General features: G+C 47.0%; 1 long non-coding RNA gene across 1 annotated transcript; it reads left to right on the forward strand.

Annotated features, from left to right (window-relative positions):
* The first annotated feature begins 8,976 nt into the window (after nt 1-8,976).
* Nucleotides 8,977-11,186, forward strand: LOC129380904 (uncharacterized). Its single transcript, XR_008609106.2, has 2 exons — nt 8,977-9,306; nt 10,859-11,186. It is a non-coding gene; the product is annotated as an uncharacterized lncRNA (long non-coding RNA).
* The last annotated feature ends 7,128 nt before the right edge of the window (nt 11,187-18,314 follow it).

The following is an 18,314-nucleotide window of genomic DNA, read 5'->3' on the forward strand; positions in this document are numbered from 1 at the left end:
TAAGTTTACAGGCGAGCACGGTCCTCACTCTATCCCCATACTCTCACCCCCAGGCACACAAACAGATAAAAAAAAACGACGTATTAGGCCAGTATTTCAATGACATTATCAAGATCAGCAAATTATTCTGCTACATTTCAAAAATGTAAGCAATCAGCAGTAAAACTAAAGCTTCCGACCACAAGGAGTTCAGAGTGATATAGCATAATGCCGCCTTAACGCTTACGGAAATCAACAGAATACTCAGTACTGGCAAAAAAAGAAAAAAGTACAGCACCTGGTCCGGACACAGTGCACTACGAAATGCTCGCTCACCTATCCCTTTAAGTGGTTGAAATCTTGCTTCGTTTTTTTTTTTTACATTATCTGAGAGACGGGAAAAATGCCGAATGAGTGGAAAAAAGATATCATAATCGCTTTCTTGAATTCTGGATAGCATCCTACAACAGCAACCACCTACAGACCCATAAAACTCACAGGCTGCCTCGCGAAGTCCTTGAAACCCAGAACCTGCTCGATAACCATCAGTGCGGCTACAAGAAAGGTTACTGTACAATAAATCACTTAGTCCGGCTAGAACACGGGATACGTGCGGCCTTTTTGTACAAGCAATATACTTTCTGACTGTTTTCTCCGCTATAGAAAAGGCGTACGACACAACATGGAGGTTTGGTATCTTTGAAGGACTTACGAATTTTGGGATCCGCGGTAGAATTCTCAAATGTCTAGCCGATTTCATGTCCGACCGAACATTTCATGTGCGTTTAGGAACGGTGCTGTTACGCCTATTCATTCAGGAAAATGATGTGCCACAGGAACGTGTATTAAGCGCAACACTGTTTCTGGTAAAAATGAACTCGGCCAATAATGTAATTCCTTCCTCTGTGATGCATTCATTATATGTGAATTATCTACAAATTGCGTGTCGTGCACCGCACTTGGCAACCTGCGAACGGCCCAAATTCAAATTGCATTAAACAAACTCACGCAGTGGGCATCCGAAAACAGTTTTCGCTTCTCAATTGAAAAAAAAAAAAAAGAACTATTGGTGCTTTCTTTTCGCAAAAAGGAGGCCCACAATACGATCCCATCCTTAAGGTACGGGAAGCCACACTATCATAAAACAACAACGCAAGTTTCTGGCTGTTCTGTTTGATAAAATGTTGAACTTCCTGGCGCACATAAATAGCCTTAAATTTAAGGCAAACATCATCAAAGTCCTTTCCAGGAAGCGCTGGGGCTCTTATCGTGAATGCCTGCCACACATGTACCACACCTTGGTACGTAGCATATTAGACTATGGCAGCATCATATGTGATTCAGCCTGACAGTCTTACATCTGACGACTTCATCCAGTTGATAACCTTGGACTACGACTAGCAAGTGGTGCTTACAGAACATCACCTGCCCAGAGCTTATACGTTTACTGCAATGAACCTCTTTTACAGCATCGCAGAGCGCTACTATTTCCTACATTCTCAAAATGCAGTCCTCACCACAACCCATATGCTAAAACATCGTCACACAGTGCAACTCACGCTTACGCTACACAAATAAACTGAACATGATCAGACCTCTTCTTCTGCGATAGGAGGAATACTGTCGTGTATATGGCATTCCTCATGTACTCGTTAAGGTTGCTAAAAGGCCACGACGACTACCCCCGAGGTGTGAATTCATACATCGAAATGATTGGGCATTGGTACCTCTTGTACCAATGCCCAACTGGTACCAAAGAGACAACTGGTTATTTACATAAAAGACTAAAGTAAGGCTGGTTTATCTGCTTTATAGTTGCGTTTTATATTGTGTTGTGAATGGCACAGCATGGCCTGAGTAGTCTTTGGGCCATTGAACCCCAACTAACCAACTAGCCGACCGACCGACCAACCGACCGACCAACCAACCGACCGACTTAAAACTCATTTTGTGTCTTTTCCATGGCTGCATACTTCAGGTGCCCGTAGAAAAGGGAACAGTTAAGAAGCCCGTGCCTCTGTATTTACGACAAATTATCGATGTTGCTGTCCCTATATTATGACCCAATATGTAGGTAAGTTATAGAAATGTGTCGTTTGTAGTATATTACTCAGTACAATGTTGAAAGCTTGATGCGGCATTTTTTTCTTTTCTCTTTTAAATTTCAAGCTATATGTGAGTGAAAGAAAATCAGGAATAATGGAACCAGACATTCGCTTTTTAGTGGCTGTAGATTCATACACTGACATTCCCTTAGCAGCTTTTGCTGTAAATCCTAAGTACGCACGGATTCGACGATAAAACGCATCCTACAACGCTCTCCGCAAGTCTGAACTTTGTTAGTGAATTTGGGGTAGCATCCAGAGCCTCTCTGCTCAAAGAATAGCACACTCCCGCTTGTACGCTGCTCATCCGAATGTGTATGGAGTGCCATTAAATACGGGAACTCATTACACAATCTCTCTTTGCGCAGCCATCCCACAAAATGAAATGTTATTGAATGAGACAATGCTGGCCTTCCATGTTTTTGCCGTAAAGGGGTTAGTTTTACCTCGCGCGCAGCCTCAAAGACACCTGCTTGGTGTGGCCACGCCGTCTGTGTCACTGTTGCCCTCAGCCTTGATGGAGTTGAGCATCGTCACCGAACATGCGAGCGTGTCACGCTGGTTCATGTGCGAGTTGCAGACCAAGACGCTGAAGCTGTACTCGGGCGAAGGCCCTGCGCCTCACTCCATAATCGGGGGATTCATTATTGCGCTAGTTTCTTCGCCACGTGTACTCGGCACCTCTGAACTGCGTTGACAACACATGGCGATAATAAACGCTGCCTTTGAAGCGCACATTCGCCAAGCAAGGCTTCGCGGTACGCTGCAGCTGTTCAGGTGAAACGTTCCCACCTTTATCTTCGAGCGCCTTCCGAGTCAAAGTACTCACGATGTCATCATCCATTCTGGAAGGTAAAACGAAAAATAGATCCTGCAGTTCTCGCTGCTGAGCTTGTATTTTACCATGCCAATATGTTAAGAAATGACGATGTGCAGAATGTTTTAATCTTAATTCTGCAAGTGCAACCGCCGTGTAGCAAAATATGAAAAAGAAAATACGCTGAAATATTAAGAGATTTCCTAAAAAGATATTTCGCGTGTCTCAAAAGTATGTACATATGTTACATTCTGTTACATACTTGATGTTAAGCCGCGACCGCAAAGTGCTCAAGACCGATTGTACGTTATGATTGTTTTCTTCGATTTTATTCAGTCAACGACGACTTTATTTGAACCAATGAAAGAAAGTACAAAATATATTAAAAAAAAGTATTCTAACATAATACATCATCAGTACAACGCGATAAGTATATCGAATGCCACGCGCTTTCTTCGTGCTCTTGGCACTTTCTTCCACCACCGTTTTTAGAACCTCGGTTTTGTATTCAATTTTGGCATTCTTTGTCAAAGGAGCAATAGCCTTAAATTCACCCTTTCATATCCCACTGTTATGACTCACTGCGGTGTCGGAAAAGGTGCACTGATGAAACAAAATGCTCTCAATACCCTTTTAGTTTATTTTTTTCCCGTGTTATTCTTGCGCCGTTCACATGGCAGCAGGATTCACCCGCATCGTACGCACAGGAGTAGCATTTGCGCACGCATTAGGAATCTTTCTTTTTTTCTTGTTCTATATTATTATACCAAGTTTTCCAAACATTTTTTCTCACCTGTGTACATACTGGAACGAGCATGCTGGAAATTGGAAGACGCATGCTGTAACTAACGCTAAATGATTGCCTGGAACCATTCGTCGATAATTACCGTCCAACAAACTATGATCTTGCTAGCATGGGGTTTGAACTCAACTGCGGAGTCAATGTCTACCCAAAACTACCGAGGCTCGGATGGACGAAGAGAAATTGTTGGCGCTATTTAAAGCGTAGACGAAGAAAGTGCTCTGTTTATGGAAAGATCGTCGTGGGCGCCTATGGCATTCTTTTTCTCTTTCTCTAGTATTTTCTTTTATTGCAATACGAATTATATGGACACTCCAGGCGCATCCTTTTCCGTCGGCGTCCCCGTTGCCGTCGCCGCGATGTTCGGTATGCAGTCTAAGAGCGACAACACCGTCGCCGCGCGTCGTGTGCTATATGTGTGAGTGAATGCACGCGACGGAAGCCGGCGATCGCCGCTCCACGAGGCTCGCGCGAAGACGGAAAGCGGAGAGCAAACGCGCTGTCTTCCGTCGCGTGAAAGGCCGTGAGGGGATGGAAGGGAGGGAGGGGGGCGGGCGGCGTTGTGCGCCGACAGCACGTGCGCATTTCGCGACCACGCGCAAGGGCACAACTGACGATTGCGGCTCAATCTCGCGCGCCATTCATGGCGGAAAGTGGGGAGACAAACGAGGGAGGGAGAAGATCTGCTGCATACCCTCAGGTGAACAACAGCTAGAAACAATGCAAAGCGGACAGTGAAGCGCTAACGTCAATGTAAACACAGTTTTCTTTGTTTGTGAATACGCTGTAAGGATTGGGAGGTCAATCCCACCGTTCGTAACCAGTTGTCAAGATTGGAGTCGGGCATGAATGAGATAGTAGCTGGCCCATGCCCTCGTCGAACTTATCCACGCTGAGGACGTTGTTGAAGGGAAGGACTGCTTCTCATTGAGAACGAGGAATATGGGTTTATTTACAGTATCTACATAAGGACGTTGCACTTCATCAGTCTAGCATGACTGCGAGAGAAAGTACACTGAGCAGCCGCACAACAGCGGTTTATAAACACTCGGTCCTCCTTCGATCCCTAGGTGAAACGTTCGACCTGACATCGTAAACGAGCCGCCTCTCTGCGGGAGGGTCATACACACACTTCCGCACAGGTTCACTGTCCCCAACGACGTCAGACGGTCTTCGCAGAGCTCGGGGCTTACGTCAGGAAAGGCGCATCTTATTCCCCGAGCTGACCCCCGCAGCGCGGCCGCCGGTTCTCCATTGTCTTGCGTTTTGAAAGGCACGTGGGAAGGGGCCTGGAGACGTTCCCTCGGGACCTCCCTTGCTTACGGCAGACCGGGTCGGCGGTGATGTGTTTAGTCACAAAGCGTGGTTCGTCGAACTCATCTCGGCAATCCCGCGACGCATAGTGGTGGCCGTGGAGCATTGTCCCCCGCACACAGTAGACTTAGTGACGCCGTGTCGCTAGAGGCGGCCGGTGGTTTTCCAGGAAAAGTTGACGCCGCTGCCGCAACTGGCTGGCAAAATTTGCACCTCAGCGGGCCGTTCTTAACAACGCACATGGAGTGCTTAGGTCCTTTTTTCTTTTACTTCAATCGCAGCTCCTTGAGAGTTCCTCAACCACGTCTTTTCCTTGACACAGGTGTAGAATATGTGTTGGTAATATATTCATATCCCTTTTCGCACTAGCAAAGACATCGAACTTCAGAGATCACGTTACCACTATTTACTAATTTCACACTCGGTATGTAACGGGGAAAGCGAAGTGTGGAAGCACGTTGGTTTTGGATGAAATTAGTCGGCTGTTCTTATGCCAAATAAATAAAGAAGTCATAAAAAGAACACAAAGACAACAGCAAAGTGAGGAGAACTAGTAGACCTGAACGAAAAAGGAACCGCTGTGATCGCCTTAGTTGTGGTGCCAGCCTTGCAGGAAGCCTCTTTCGGAATTCCTCGTCCCCCGGCTAGAAATGGGCACTGAACGTGCTCTAATCCCTTCACAATGATGATAACAAGCAACATGTCATTGTCTTTCAGAATAAAGCGAACGAGTTGTTTTTCAACGAGAAGCTGTAATTTCATTGGACAGGAGCAACAGGAATACTGAAAACGAAGTTACTCAAAGAATGACAAAAAAAAGGAACCCAAATAGCTTTTCATATCGCATGCTCTCTCAAGGAAACCCAAATAAATTCAGTATTCGATAAATTAGATCACTCTGCGAGAAGTACGAGAAGCAACAGGAATACTGAAAACAAAGTTACTCAGAGAATGACAACAAAAAGAAACAGAGAACCCAAATAGCTTTTCATATTGCAAGCTCTCCCAAAGAAACCCAAATAAATTCAGTATCCGATAAATTAGATCAATCTGCCTGAAGTGCTAGAAAGCATGGAACACCTAGCACTGTCACATTTCGTCTTTTGGCGCCGAAATCCGCGGACATTTCGTTTTGTTCGTGTACATATCACACATAGGCTTATCGGCGAGAAGTTCAATAGAGAATATATTTCCATGAAGACCATGGAAAGCACATAACTATATTAAAATACTTTGAAGTCATCATTTGAATAATTCAAGCCGTTTCGTGGCCAATAGCTGAGACGTAGCCAATCTCTTCGCACCTGCTATTGGTAATTGAACGATGAGGACGAAAAGAATGTCCCAAGGCGCTGCTATTTCTATTGCTTAACACTTGTATTGCCTTGACATGATCTTATTTTATTTTAAATGTATCAGCCGCTTAATGACCAATCCCCCGTGGTGCGCATGTGCGATATTAATGAAATGATCATCATCTTGGTCATCAGTGATTGAAATGCGCCACGTCCGGAGGAGGCGCTGTCGCGTACGTCAATCCTCTGCCCGCACTCGGTAACAGGTGCCGTTTAAGTTGTCAACTTGATCACGCCTCGCTGCCACCAAGACTGAGAATCTGTATGGATCCGAGACTTTCTATTCGTGCGTTAGGAGGCGGACCACTGGTGCCAGCAGCCATTCGCCTTTGCTAGCGTGGACGATGCCGCTCGGCAGCAGGTCGCCGTTCAGCAGAACGCGAACGGGAGCCACAACTGCTGCAAGGTGTGCGTCTTGCTAGAAGGCTATACAAACGTGGGGAGTAACATCGGCTCCCGTATTGACTACCATTTGCATGTAGTGACGTTGTCATCGCAAACAGGCGACCTGAGTGTAGTCGTATGTGAGCGCTGGCCGATGGCTGTGGGGTTTGGCAGCTTTTTGTTCTCCATCGCACCGACATGTCACTTGCCTAAGCCACTGAAGGACAACCTCGTTGACACCGTGGTGCAGGCGCCGGTATTGCACCCGCGTGCTCAAGGAGGAACACTTCAGATACTCAAGGAGGATGGTTAACATACCGTCTTTGAAGGCGGCACTGCACACCTGCGAGTCGGGCCAAACGGAGGCGCAGGCGGCGATTGTATTTCTGAGCCTGCCACCGGTGGTGGACAGCGTGATACCTACCGCTTCCCACCTACTCCGGCTCCCCAAACCCTGACCTTAAGGCAGACATCTCCGTGGGCGAGGATCGTGCGGCGCTACTCACACTCCGCACCACCTCGGCCCCGGGGGCGGACCGCATCACTAACAAGGTACTCCGCAACCTAGACACCCCCTCCCTCGAAGCCCTTAGTGATCTCCTCAATACACATTGACAGGCTGGCACTCTTCCATCCTCCTGGACCCATGCACGTGTCTCATTCATCCCCAAACCCGGCAAACCTATTGCCCTCGAACACCTCCGCCCCATCTCTCTCACCTCCTGTCTCGGCAAGCTGTTCGAGCATGTCATCCTGGCCCGCCTCCAGACCTATCTGAATGATCATGACTTTTATCCGGACTCCATGTTCGGTTTTCGTCCCCAGCTGTCCACCCAGGATGTCATGCTCCAACTTTCCGAGGATGTCCTACACCCCTCCCACCACAAACGCACTCGAGCTATCCTGGCGCTGGACCTTACTAAAGCATTCGACAATGTACACCACACCGCCATCCTGGACGCTCTCTCCTCCCTCCATGTCGGACCCCGTGTCCATGCTTACGTCACTGCGTTCCTCGCCCACCGCACAGCCGAAATCTCATACGGCCCACTTTCTTCTCCTTCCTTCTCCCTTGGCAACAAGGGTACCCCCCAAGGCTGTCTTGTCCCCTCTTCTGTTCAACATCACCCTCTTCCCGCTGGCACGTGCTTTACGAGCTATCCCAGCTCTGTCTCATGCTTTCTACGCCGATGACGTCACCCTCTGGGTGACCACCGGCAATCTTGGCGACATGGAGACCGCTCTACAGGCAAGTGTGGACGCGGTAGCAGCTCACGCCCGGGCCATCGGGTTGAGCTGCTCCCCGACCAAATCGGAGCTTTTGCTCCTTCGGCCTGGGCAGATGGCCCCCCTGTCGCCTTCTCCACTCACCGTCTACCTTGACGGCATAACCATTCCTCTCGTCTCTACCCTCCGCATCCTCGGACTCTTTCTTCAGTCCAATGGCAAGCACACCACCCTTATCACTCGACTCATAAACACTGTACACCACACTGTCCGCCTCATACGCCGCATTGCAAACCGCCACCACGGCATGCGCGAACACGACCTCCGCCGCCTGGTCGCGTATTTCCAACTGCTCGTAGGTACAACGGGGCGTGGAACTTGCGGAGACGACGGACGTTTGCGCGCATGCGCGAGTGAGAGCGGATGCGAGAGAGGAAATGTGGGGAGTTTTGATTCTTGAAAATACGACTCTGCCTAGGTACTACGGAGGAGTCCCTTGGGGCGCGGTGTATGCGCTTGTCCCTAGGCGCGCCGTGCCGGCAGAAGTCGCGGGGCGCGGTTGTGCTGAACTTAGCATCGCAAGTTGGCGGCTCGACGCAATCATATTTAATCGATCATGTTTTTACTAATGAAAACAACGTGTCATTATTTCGCATTATTGGCGGCGCCTCCAGGACACCAAAGCGGCAACGGGGATATCAAAGCTAGAAGCCGGACTGGTCCGTGGGTTGGGGCTCGCAGAGGCCTGCGCGTGCCAGGGGAGTATAAGATCGGCTGTCCGCTATCGCGGACAGCCAATGTTTTATGCGAACACCCCCAGGCACGCTTCGGCCTCTGCGGCCCCAACCCACGGGCCGCCCGGCTTCCAGCTTTGATCCCCCCGCTACCGCTTGGGTGCCCCGGAGATCCTTATAGACGAGGCAACCTTATAGACGAGGCAACACTTATAGGCAACACTTATAGGCAACACTTATAGGCAACACTTATAGACGAGGCAACCTAAAGTTTGCCCGCGCGGCACCAGCGCCGAATGCTCCCCTAGCGGACCGATGGAAGTTTCGAGGGTCGTCGCTGCGCGAGCGCGCGCCCGTGATCTGTTCGGCGGGAGCGCTCGTGCTGGCTCGGGCGCGTTGTTTTTGCGATGGCGAGTGCGACCTCATCAGCAAGGAAAGGTGGCACGCAATACTGCTGTATTGTTGATTGCCATAACAGCCTCGAAAACACGAAAGGTCGAACGCCGCCCGTGAAATTCTACAGATTTCCGGGGAAGTGGTACGAGAAGGTCAGACGACAAGCATGGATAATTGCAGTGCGCCGAGTCAAGTAAGCACCATACTTTCGTATTCGCGTGCAATATCGCGGCTGCTCGATGAAACGGAATAGTGATATGCCTGTTTTTAGCGCCCAACCGTTTGTTTAGTCATGCCGCGTTGTTGAATTGTGTTGACATCCGCTGCTTGTTAGCGGTAAATGCATGCGTGTTGCGACGCTGAGCTTGACGACGCGAGCTCGATTCCCGGCCACAGCGGCCGCGTTTCGATAGGGGCGAAGTGCAAGAACGCCCTTGTTACCGCATGCTTTGATTTTTGTGCACGTTAAAGAACCCCCGGAGGTAATAAGTATTCCTGAGACTAACCATTACAGCGTGCCTCATAATGATTAAGTGGTTTTGCATGGTTTTGGCAGTTAAAACCCCCGAATTTATTTGATTCTACTGTGCCTTCACTCGCAATCGGCATGGACGAGCTTTAGAGAATTATTTCCATTTTCCAAACGCTGCAACTTAATTTACTAGTTGTGCAGGTAACGAAAGGGGACGCGCGCTAGTTTTGTCTGATAGCAGACAGCATTTAATGCAAGCCGCGGTCGTCGCGTGCGTCGGTAAGCGGCAGATCGGAAAGCAGCCGATCGAGACGTACGCGTTATGTTTGTTGTTTGGCCATGCTTTCTAAGTTCACAATATCCAAGCTTGCTTTAAGGCAATTACCACCTTGCACATTCTTGCTGATTCACTCTTCCTGCCAAAAACCTTCGTTTCCTGTAGTAGCCGGCCATCGGTGCAAGCTTACTTTAGCTGTTCGCCCGACGAGGCACTAGATTTGCTTTGGTGAGGCATGTATCTCTAATGCTCGCGCTCGTGCTGTTGGTCCTAAGGCCTGTTAACGTGGTCTGGGTTCATTTCGCGGAGCAGTCTGTACGAGCCGATCCTCATTAGCAGTGAAAACGCACCTTGCTGATTAATGCGATGAGTTGCAATGACTCGAACATCTGCATTGAATAAGGCGTGATATACACTAAATATTTATTGCAGCATGATTCAAAGCAATATGCGCCTATGTAGTATTTAAATTGTTAATTTTGAGCAGATGTGTGTTTTGGCTGTTGTGTTCTAGGATTTCGTGTATCCTGGGAAGGAAACTGCTTTAGTGTTCTGGTGAAGCAGCGTACTGACCAGGACAAGGCAGACACACACATGAATACAAGACACTCGCTGTGCTTGTGTCTCTCCTATTTGTACTGGTCAGTGCGCTGCTTCACCAACACGGTATGATGATTAATCACCAACTCGCCCAACTTCCCACATTACTGCGTTAGCTTTATAATGCAGTTCTCTTCGTGCCACGCAGTGACGTTATTGGGGCAAGAAATAGGCATCACAAGTTACAGGCACTAGCATCTCCGAATCACCATGTATTAAAGGCATGTACAGTTTGCCAAAAACAGCTTAATTTGTGATTTGCCTGAACCTAAGCCTGAGAGTGTATAATGAGCTATAGGCTAGGCCACGTTGTTGAAGGTGGGAAGATGGTCTTTCTCGTTAGTAACGTTCCATGCTCATTTGTGCCTAATACATGTGTTCTTTCTGTGCTCGCAGTGCTGATGACACTCCCTGGGAGCCATCCAAAAGCATGCGAATTTACAAAAACAAGCAGGCTTTGCGAAGCAAAGACATCGATAACGCTTGCCGTTGTTCGCTGACAGCTCCACGCAAATCAGAACGAACACAAACGTGTAATTTACTAATGCTCCAGCCAAGAAATTTAGCAGCAAAAGGGGGAAGCACAAAATGAGAGCAGCCGTGTGCGCGCACTCAGCTACCGAGGAAACTAACGGCAATCGTCACCGTCCCTCCACATCTCTGCAAGTATGCATGACCGCTTTGTGCCTGCATCATATAGAAATAAAGTGGCTAAACTTCTGAACTTGGTGTATACCTCTAAATCGACATCGTATACGATCTTGGACACCTGTGACACGCACTTGGCTTTCACTGTCACATCACCGTCCACGATTTGTTGAACGCCGTACACGTGCGGAAGCAGACGCTCCCCTTTCGTGAGGTTGCCGCCACGAAAGAATCTGTCCGCGTCGGCAGCCTTCTTGAAACCGCATTGCAATCTCTGCGTCGCTGTTGCGCAAGCAGGCGATCTGCCGCCGTCGAAAACTGAGCGCCGTGAGAACGAGCAGCGAAGAAACGCGTGGGCGAACCGGCGTAAACAAAGCGGAGACCGCACCACGGCACGACCGCGCTGCATCACGTTTCCACATTGGGGGCGCTGTCAGGAGGCGCAGTAGCGCCGCCTGGCCATGGTTTTCTCGTCTATGGCGCCACCTTCAGGCCCATACCTATCTTACTCCCGCACGTCTTGCCCTCTTCCACCCCGGGACGCACTCGCCGGCTTGCCGCTTATGTGACGGCTCCCGCGCCGATTACGTTCACGTCCTATTCTCCTGTCCGGCACACTTGCCCCCTGCCTCTTGGCGCCTAAGCAATCCGCAGCAGTGGGAGGCTGCTTTGTCCAGCACCGAGCCGGATATCCAACTCCGGCTGGTGAACTGGGCGGAGGACGTCGCGACTAGGCATGGCCTGGACGCCACAACCGGCAGCCTGAAGGCCGCCCACAACGCTGCTTTTTAATTTTTTAATTTGTTTTTACTTTTGGCCTTCTCATCAATAAAAGTTTTTCACCACCACCACACCTGCGATGCCCCTTGAGTTTCGAACTGCCGCACATTCGCGGTCCGTGGCAACGCACTAGATACGTGTTACGCGCCATGAAAGCGCTGCTGGTCTGCTGGCGGCGCACTACACTCTTAGCACGGTAACGTTTATTAAAGGGGTATATTCTCACAGATTTGTGCACCTTTAACTTATAAGTTACACAGCAACCTTTACAAATTTAACTTCTATTAAAGGTAAGAAAGCGTGCACCTCAACTAGAGGTTACAACACTTTAACCTCTAGTATAGGCATACAGTATTGAGTGCCTTTGCCTAAATATAAAGGTTACTTTTACAATATGCCGGTTAAACGATTAAAATGTTCACACAATGCGGCTTGCAGGAGGTCGCAGATGGACACCGCGCTGCGCATGCTCCGTATATAGAGCCGGTGTCGCCTAGCAACGGGGACGCGGCTCTTCCTTCTTTCGGGCTTCTTTCTGCGGTATGTTTCATAAAAGCCCGTTGCTCTGCGCATGCCCTGCCCAGGCAGTTGTCGCCTAGCAACAGAGGTGCGTCTCTTCCTTCTTTCGCGCTTCTTTCTGCTTGCGCCTCTTCTTTCTTGCGCGCTTCTTTCCGCGGCCGGATTAAGCAGACTACAACCGTGCGCGGAGAAATGTGAGCCTTCGCGGAGGAAGCCCCTCGGCCAGTCCTTTCCGGACGCTGCCTTTACATGCGCTTGCGCTTCGAAATAGTTCACGTGTCCACCTCGTGCGGTTTTCGGGACAAAGTGTGTCCCTGTGTCTCTCTCAACCTAAGTAAAAAAAAAAAAAGAAACATTGCGTTTTGCAGGCAACCTAGACCTTACGCATACCGCAAGATCTCTTGTTTGACCTAAAAAATACGAAGACAAAATGCAGCCTACTACCCCAAAAAGTACAACAAAGGTGAGCGCGGGAGCCAGAGAAAATTCTTTACTTTCGAATAGTATATTCTAAGTGACAGACTCATATTCTTTTGGGCTACAGTTCTGTAGCTGCTAATCAATAAATGATGCAAATTTTCGCTTTGCCAACGACAAGTGTTCCGACCTTTGGCTCGCGCTGTTGCGGTTTTTATCCTCCTGCACATACGTTTGTGTTTACTCGGTGGATTGTTCCTAAGGTATCTATTAGCATGCGAAAATGAAAAAAAAATGAATTTCAGCTGACTGATTTTCCTTTTTAATTTCTGCAGCTGAATGATACCCTTGGTACAATCCACACAGTAAACGTAAATGCATGCGCAGGAGAAAAACAGCAACAGCACGGGTAAAGGGCCTGAACACTTGCCGTTGTTCATAAGCAAAGCAAAAATTTGCTTCATTTATTGCTAAACAGCTACACAATTGTACCCAAAAACAGTATGCGTCTGTCACTTGCTATGCCATTCGTAAGTGGAGATCTGTACTCCCGCGCTCCTCCTTGTGCTTTGTGATAGCTAGAGAATTTTTTGACTAGATATTATTGCAGTCGAAGAGATGTTACGGCTTGCGTAAGTTACCAGCAAAACGCAGTTTTTTTTCTTTTTTTTTTTGCTTAGGCTGAGAGAGACACAGGGACACCCTTTCCTGTGGAAACCACACGAGGTGTACAGGTGAACTATTTCGAAGCGCAACCGCGTGTAAAGACAGTGTCCAAAAAAGGACTGGCCGAGTGGCGTCCTCCGCGAGGGCTCACGTTTCTCCGGGCATGGTTGTCGGCTGCTTAATCCGACCGCGAAAAGAAGCGCGCATGATAGAAGAGGCGCAAGCAGAGAGAACCGCAAAAGAAGGAAATGACGCACCTCTGTTGTTTGGCGGCAGCCGGCTCGGTGTACCATGCGGAGATTTGGCCTTTCTGGAACAAAACCCAAGGTGGCGCCTCCCCGTTGCTAGGCCGCACCCGGCTTGTCGGACGATGTAAACGGGGCCCACATGAAATTCTCTGAAAAAAAAAAAAAAAAAAGAAACGCTCAACTGAATGTGGTAACAAAAGTTGACTTTCATTTAAATCACTTAAATCGTTGTATTTCAGCCAACAAAGGGCTACTATGATACTATATACTAGTATCCCTTGGGATTTCTGACGAAATGAAACTCCCCGTGCGGCACCTTTTGAGCAAATATGTAACGGTAATGTCCCCAAAAATACAGATCAAAACACAATTTGAACGCCTGAGGAGGAGGCACCGTTAGCTTGTATAAATAATTTGAATATAAATTGACAGTTCCACAGGCAGTATAAGGTTAACTTCAGAACGCAACATCTTTATTGGAAAATACAACATAGAATACACCACAAGTACAGCAGGCCTTGCTGGCACATGACTAGATCTGAAAATTCAAGAGAATACTATCACTTGCATCATATCACAGGAATTTTTAAAAGCATATCACCGTGTTTCAGCTATGCATGTCGTCAATAAATTCGTGTTAACTGTCCATGTAAAAACTTGTACTGCTGTCAGGAAGCAAGAAAACAAGGCAAAGATTAGTATATGAGATTGCAGGAACAAAAACTGGACACTTGTGTTCAGATCCACATTGGACACTACATAAAAAAAGCTTTACACATCCTGTGCAGCATTAGAGCAGGTCAATAAAGAGGTTGCCAATGCAATGTAGCCAATGCAAAAAATATACAAAGTATTGGCTATAGGTGAACCTAAAAAAGAAGACTAGACCACAAGGCCATGCATGCATGCAGCCCATCTATACCTGAGCAACGTTTCCTTAGTGTTAGCATTGACCACCACTGGCATCAAAAGACCACTTGTTGCTCTTACAAACATCAGACAAAGCTTAACCAGGAGATGTGCAAAGTGCTGGCTTGTAGGGTCAAATGACAAAAGGTTGGAAGTGGTGATGCTTACAGCATAGTGAACTCTCAGCTAAGATCCTTGTGACAATACAAACATGAACATTTTTTTATTAAAATTACTACAAGACACATTTTACTGTCTAGCTAACAATGTCAAGGATGGGATTCAAACTTCTTGAATGCACTACCTATTTAAAATCAATATTGAAAAAGGTCATTTGGACACTACTATGCATAGCACTGCACAATTACTCTATCATCTAGAGGCTAGCAGTTAGAATAACTCAGTGACAAAGTAAGGCCGCCATAATTCACATTGCACGAATTTAAGAATTTTGAGCAGCTAAATAAAATACTTGTGCACAATACTAAGTGCCACTTTCATGAATGGTTGTATTGCCTCAGTAATATTGAACAGTTATAAAAAGGCATGCAAATGTAATGCACAATATGATGCATCTGTTCACCACCTCCTGGCAACAAGTGAACAAGTGAAAAGAAACACTTCAATCTGTCATTTATGAGCCCTCTAGGCACAACATTGCTGGGAAGCACAAGTTTCTGCATCAGCGCCAGGAATGGTGCAAATGCATATGGATAATCGAGGTTCTTGATGTAGTAGGTTAAAATACAATAAATTACAGCTAGCTCCAGGCTGCCGTTCGAGACCCAAATTATTTCTTGCCTGCTGCCAGCATAAACACACGTGTGCTCGCTGCATGTGTAGACGTGGGGAGCTGCAATCTGGATATCACCACTGGGCAGTGGAGCCTACAAAGACAGTTAGAGCCTATAAACATTCGCCTATCAAACATTAAATATGCACAGTATAATGTGAACTGACGAAGTAAAATTTACCAAGAACGTGCAGTACTGCAGAGCACAACACAACCCCAAAGAGCCCAACCATTCTACATCAAGGAAAATTAGAACTGGCTCACCTTTAGCTCTCATTATAGTAAGCATGCAGGAAAAAGCAATGAAATGTTATTTTACTGAAAGTAATCAGTATAATACTAATTTTCGTTTGTTTGCTGAACTATATACAACTGAAATCTCACTAAAGGATACTACCGTTTAGCGCGTAATTATGCCCTGTTCCCACAAGATACGCATTAACGAGATTTCACCAGGTAAATTGGTGCAGCATCGCACACTTCATGAGCTGGCTGTGTGCACGTTCCGTCCGGCAGGATGTCTCTTACGGTTTTTGCTTACCTCAACTTTATTAACTTTCAAATGCAGTAAATCACATTTAAATTAAATTGTGAAATATAATTTAACAATTTCATCTAATTTCATTAATTTGTTCCTTCTCTACATTCTGTGCCTTCATGTGTTAATTATCGTGCAGTCTAGTTAAACGGAAGGAGTGAATAAAAAATAGCACCAAAATACTACCATACCTCAATTTAAGCGCATATAAAGTATGAGCAATGCCTCCATCCTTAGTATTATTTCAGGGGAAGAAAATCTAAGGCGACAACATTAAATCGTGTAGTGATGCTCCGCTCGACTCGCACCACTGACCAATACAAATGATAATGCTACAATATAAGTACTGAACAGGGACACAGATGTGAGTACAAGTAATCACAAAGTGAATGCAGAGAGCTTTCTGGACGATATGTGAAAAGTTTACAAATGAATGTAATATTTAGCATTGTTACATTTGAGATGTTTTCCTTATGAACTAGTAAATTATCTTTCACATCACATACCTTGGCCGCATTCGGTATCGCGGATCTCTTTCTCCATGACAACCACTGGGCTGTCAAGTGGGGGCTCTTCCACATGGGGCCACGGTGCGGAGTCTGAAACAAACAAGTGATAACAAAGCACCCAATGAAACCAATTCTTTCCTGTATGCGCTATGCATTTACCTTTAGAGCAGCCAGGCTGTGATTCTTGCACAGGCATGCAGGCCGATTCATTTTCTATGGAGGCACCTACTGGGACAGTATTTTCTAAAGCAAAAAAAAGAAAAAGAATATATATAGATCCCACGCACTGTGGGAATCGATGTAAGCAAAGCTTTCTGTGCTGTTTGCGTTCAGTGGCAATATTTGGCGGTGATGTTGACGGCCTACGACAGTCGTGATGCGATGTTAAATGTTACCTTACGTGCACCACTTGTGTTTGCCTACGTAGTACACCAAACAGCGAGGCGTGTTTGCTCGAGGCATTGTTGTGCGCCATTGGTCGTATGCTGCAAGGAATTTAGCACTGCCATTCTTCACACGGGCGCATGGCATCGTGGCTGAAATGTTTATTTGCTCGACAGCCGCTTGCGTGTTATCGTCTTGACGCTGCGGTACTGAGTGCAGCTTTGCGTCTGCACGCCTGCATCAGTTGTCATCATGTACAAACTTGCAGGGTGTTTATTTTTCAGAAATAGCAGAAGCGTGCCGTTTCGTTCTTAAACTAACATTTTTACTGTTTCTCCGCAACTGTTGCCATGTCTAGTAGCGACGTCTCTTTTATTTAAGCGACCCCAAATGAAGCATGCTTTCTGGTGGCGTCTTTCCCTTCTTCCGCGATCATACTATGTATGCAAGGCGCCACGAGCGAATATCAGCTATTATTCATCCGTTTGTTCAGGGCGTTGGTTTTACGCATTCTCTGTATTATCTTTCCATTGACTATCTCCCCTCTGGAAATTCGCACGTGAGTACAAAAGCGCTGCAGCTTCTACAATGCTTATACCGCAGGCTAACGCGTAATTACAGCGCTTCAGAGGCAATTGTGTCGATGACCGAGGAGTTCCAGAGGACATTGTGACGACTAAAGAGCTCCAGAGGGCATTGTGGCGACGCCCGCGCCGCTCTTGCTGGAAAGGGCTCACAGACGCCATTCCCGCGTCCCTGCTATGTACACGTACAATGTAATTTCTCGTACATTGCGTACATTATATACATTACGTACTCAACCACTCCCCGACGCCGCGTGCAGGTCAGCGACAGCAGCAGCAGTGGAAAAGCCGAGGGAAGTGGCAAAGAAAGCTTCGCTTTAAAATATTTGATACACTAGGCAATCAAAAAAGCTTTGGCTACCATTCCACTTTATACTAACCATATTGCACTGAGGAGAGACTAGATGTGCAAGCTTCCACGGTTTCATCTGACACTGAGGCCTCGGACACGGTGCCTGGCACATTGCATTGCGCCTTTGCCTCGGCTGCATTTTTCATTTCTGAAATTATAGACGCAACGAAAGAACATCATTAGTGTTCACAAAGCAATGCAGAGCGCATTGCAGAGCTCTAGGCGAAAAAAAAAAGAAACGCGTACGTAAGCAAAATTCGTGCGAAAGCTATACAACATGTATTCTCCGGAACAACGCTGTATATAATTATACATCATTGTGCGAAATTTGAATGCAAGTTGTAAGAGAAGGGGTGACGTTGCGGTAAAAAGAGAATTGTGTATTCTTCGCAGTTAGTCAATGCTAACCACCGATTCTCATGTTAAATTATTGGCCCGTTTGACTAAAAGAAAATAGAAAAAACACGTATTTTCACCCAAAACGCGAAGCACTAATAGCGATAGC

The sequence above is a fragment of the Dermacentor andersoni genome, chromosome 1 (assembly GCF_023375885.2).
Source record: "Dermacentor andersoni chromosome 1, qqDerAnde1_hic_scaffold, whole genome shotgun sequence".
Lineage (NCBI taxonomy): Eukaryota > Metazoa > Arthropoda > Arachnida > Ixodida > Ixodidae > Dermacentor > Dermacentor andersoni.